Source organism: Amblyraja radiata, chromosome 2, assembly GCF_010909765.2.
Source record: "Amblyraja radiata isolate CabotCenter1 chromosome 2, sAmbRad1.1.pri, whole genome shotgun sequence".
In the NCBI taxonomy this organism is placed as follows: domain Eukaryota; kingdom Metazoa; phylum Chordata; class Chondrichthyes; order Rajiformes; family Rajidae; genus Amblyraja; species Amblyraja radiata.
In genome coordinates, this window is record NC_045957.1 from 44,092,414 (window position 1) to 44,096,873 (window position 4,460).

The 4,460-nt window shown below is 41.4% G+C and overlaps 1 non-coding gene across 1 annotated transcript; it reads right to left on the minus strand.

Moving 5' to 3' along the window:
• Window positions 1-3,979: 3,979 nt before the first annotated feature.
• Window positions 3,980-4,171, minus strand: LOC116970576. Its single transcript, XR_004411195.1, has one exon. It is a non-coding gene; the product is annotated as a U2 spliceosomal RNA (small nuclear RNA).
• Between the last annotated feature and the right edge of the window lie 289 nt (window positions 4,172-4,460).

Genomic DNA, 4,460 nt, shown 5'->3' on the forward strand with positions numbered 1-4,460 from the left:
ATATTCTTACGGTGATAATAGGCTGACTTTGTAATTGTCTTCAAGTGGCTCTTGAAGTTCAGGTCTGGGCCAAGAGTTCTGGCTTTGTCCGTAGTTTTTAACATTGCCGATTGAAGCTGAGCACTGACTTTTAATCGTTCCGCTTTGGCTCCAAAAACACTGACCTCAGTTTTGTCTTTGTTTAATTGAAGAAAGTTTTGGCACATCCAATCGTTGATTTGTTCGATGCACTTACTCAATATTTGTATTGGACCATAGTCCCCAGGTGATATGGTTACGTAAACATTTGTGTCGTCTGCATAACTTATTTTGTTGTTTTCATAATCTGAGCCAGTGGGAGCATGTAGATGTTAAACAGAAGAGGCCCCAGAATGGAGCCCAGGGGAACTCCACATGTCATATTTGTCTGCTCTGATGTGTAAATACCTACAGACACAAAGTAGTCCCTGTTCTTTAAGTAAGATTCAAACCAATTTGGTACTGTGCTAGAAAGTCCAACCCAGTTTTCCAATCGGTCTAGTAATTTGTTGTGGTCGACCATGTAAAATGCAGCACTGCGTTCCAGTAATAAGAAGACTGAAATTTTGCCACTGTCTGTATTTAAGTGGATATAATTGAAGACATTAATAAGAGCAGTCTCAGTGCTGTGGTGTGGTCGAAAACCTCTGGAAGACATCAAAATAGTTGTTTAGTGACAAGAAGTTGTTAAACTGTTGAAAAACAACTTTTTCAATTATTTAACTTAAAAATGGAAGGTTTGACATGGTGCCTGTAATTGAACATTAGTGACGTGTCTAGATTGTTCTTTTTTAAGAGTGGCTTGATGACTGCAGTTTTCAGGGCCTTTGGGAAGACACCTGAGAGAAGAGACATGTTTATGATTTGTAGAAGATCTGAGGCCAAATAATTTGAAACATTTGAAGAAAGGTCTCGACCTAAAAGGTCACCCATTCCTTCTATCCAGAGATGCTGCCGGTCCCGCTGAGTTCCTCCAGTATTTTGTGTCTATCTTCGGTGAAAACCAGCATCTGCAGTTCCTTCCTACACGCTACTAGAAAACATTGATTGATCGTAAGATACAGCATGGAAACAGGTCTTTTGGCCCATTGAGTCATGTTCATAAGTTATAGGAGCAAGAAGTAGGCCATTCGGTCCATCAAATTTACTCTGCCTTTCAATCATGGCTGGTCCATCTTTCACTCTCAACCCTATTCTCCTGCCTTCCCCCCATAACCCTTGATACCCGTACTAATCAAGAATCTGTCAAACTCTGCCTTAAAGATGCCCGATGACTTGGCCTCCGGAGCCGTTTGTGGCAAAGTGTCCGCAGAGGAAAGTGATGATGGGAAAATAGAACTCAGGTGGGGGAGGTGGAGAGATTGATTATGTGTACAAAGGGAGAGATAAAGTTGGTGGTCTGATAGGAGGAGGAAAGGAAAGAAAAACAGGGCAGTGGGTTACCTGAAATTAGAAAATTCAACATTCATACAGTGGAATTGTAGGTTATATTTCTCCCACCATAAATCACCCTTTCACACCTGTTCCATGTAATCTAACTTTCATATTGAATCCCGAAACATTGGGGGCAATTTACAGTAGCCAATTAACGTAAACTAGTACATGTTTGGGATGTAGGAGGAAACTGGAGCACCTGGGGGAAACCCACGTGTTCACAGGGGGAATGTGCAAAAATAGTAAGATTAAACGAGAACTTACCAGTTTGAAGTTTGATCTGTATTTTATGAGGAGTTACGATGAGTGATTACGTGAAGAACCTGCTCAGTGCGCAGGCGCGGCATACTTCCAAGCAGCGGTGTGGAATCACAGATACACAGTTATTTGAAGTAAACATAGTAAAGATAAGGAGACATCAATTTATTAGTTTGATCCATATAATGAGGGTGGGAGTGGAGGGCACGTAATCCCTCATCGTAACTCCTCATAAAATACAGATCAAACTTCAAACTGGTAAGTTCTCGTTTAATCTTACTATTTTACTTCGGAGTCACCTGAGTGACTACGTGAAGACTTCAAAGCTCTGTGATTTCAAACCGTGTAACAGTTCATACTTCACTCGCTGCCGAAGTCATTCGAGGGAGGAAGTATGTTATCGTAATCAACCATGAATCTGTTTGTAAAAACAATAATGGTGTTATTAACAACAACAAGACCAATTGCTCCCCCGGGCTTAAATTATATATTTTTTGCAGATTCTTTTTCTGCAAACGATACAGGTTCTGTCAGTGGTTTGTTATAAAAGTTTGGAACGTATACTCCCTAGACCACCCTGCAGTAGCCAGGATGTGGTCCATAGGCTCGTCCATCCTCTTAGTTACTGACGTGGAAGCTGTCCTGGTGGAATAAGATTTTATACACGTTAGTATTTACTCCAGCAACTCCCAGTACCTGCTTGAGCCACTAGAGATAGTTTAGCTCGTCACCCGACCATGAGGTTTCCTGTGGCTGACCCATAAGGATTTTTCCTCTCCCTAGGTCTTCCTTATTGTGTCGATCTCTAAGTAGGTCATGACACATAAAACGTGGTTCAGGTGGGCATGTCCGGAATTTCATGACTGGACCTGATGTTACTGGTCTGTTCTGTTTGGCCAACCCTTGAATGGGCATGTGACACTATCTGGTGTTATAACCATGTTGTCCCATCACAGTAGATGGGAGAGCTGGCTCTTTGTGTTGATGTAAGGCCACCAGCATGTCCATCTTCAGCGTAGGCTGTTCCAGGGTGAGTGACCTGGCTGGTGATCATCCCCTAAGGTATGTCAGGATTTCACTGACATCCCAATTTGGGTGTACCTATTTCTGGGGAATGGATTGATATACCTCTCCTGTATCTGATCACCAGTGAGCGGTACCCAAGTTGAGTAGGCTAACAGAACATGTCCTTCATTGTGGTGAAGACCTGCCAGGAGCTCCAGTACAGTTTTTTGTTATAGTTGAATGTGTAATTCCTGTTTTGGAAAACAGTGTACCATTTCTTGATGCTCCTCAGGTATGTTCCCTAGGATATGCGACGGAATGCTGTCATCAGGTTGATAGTGCTGCTGATCCAAGCACAGCAATGGTCTTCCCAATTCTGCAATTCTTTTAATGACCATGTCGAGGATCACTGGGAACCATGCTTGTGGACTTGGTCCACTGTAATTTGTGTAGTACCCGACTGATGAAGCAGTAGTACCTATTGAAGAGGTAGAAGGAAAGGAAAACATAGAGATTAGGTTCCCCCCACCCCTCAATACGCGGGAATGTCTCCATTGCCGCTGCCTTGAGATTGGTTTCATGTGACGTAAGTTAGTACGTGGTGATTTAATTGGATATAAGGAATCGATATCTGGTGTCCATATTGCTTAGTAATTTCAGCAAATATTTTTGGTTTAAATGTATGTTTACAGTATTTAGCTCACCTGATAGGTGAGTTACTGATGGTCAAACATGTTTGACGACATACGGTTTCCAATTGTTAATAAATTGTCACCTAATATCGATGTTCTCCGCCCAAGTGGTTTGGTATATGCCACCACTGTGATGTTGTTATCTTATAAACGAACATGCAAATTTGGTGGATTACTGAGCAAATGCTTCACTAGAATTAAGTAAGTTAATATATAACATGTTTAAGTCAATTCATATTGGCATTAAGTATTACAAGCTCAGTAACACATCAGGACACATAAAATGTTACTCAAAACAGGTGGAAGTGTACAATCATAATCCTTCCTGCCGATAAATTCCATGATAACACTACAGATTAATCCATTTGCCCCCATATTACAGGTATGGAGATAGTTTTGAACACTAGTATCTCAGCTCATAGGAAAGGTACAAAGTTCAGTAGCTGGTAATGCTGCTATATCCCAATTACTTTGCCACGTAGTTGATTGGTGGTTAATGTACCATGACTGATAGTCTTAATGAATACCAGATAACAAAGTTGTGGATGGTCAACGTAAATATCTGGATATATATTTTGTGCACCGTTCCCAGAGGCACTGCAATACTGGGTCGATGCGTGGAGTGGACGGAGCAAGCCCCTATTCCATCTCCCTGTTCCAAAATTCAATTTAATATATGGTCCCTAGATAAGGGACGTATCAGATTATTAAACTGATAAGAACAGATACTACACTTGATCTTAGCCAAAAGGCCGAGAAGCGATGCAGCTAAAGCTGTATCCAAGGATAGTTTGTCGTTAATATATAGACATGCCATGACGGAATGTTTCTAAGTGCCAGGGCTAGTTGATTCTGGATAACTTTGATTTAAATGCCGCAACGCTCATCATGGTTACTCCATCCAGGTAATTGCGGTATATCCGAAACTTATATGAGAAGGTACTGAATAGTGTGCATCTTCAAGGTCGATGTCTACCATAAAGTATCCTTGGATCCATGGTAGTAGTTACAAATCCCATGAATGGGTATACCTGGTGAAATACTCAAGTGGTT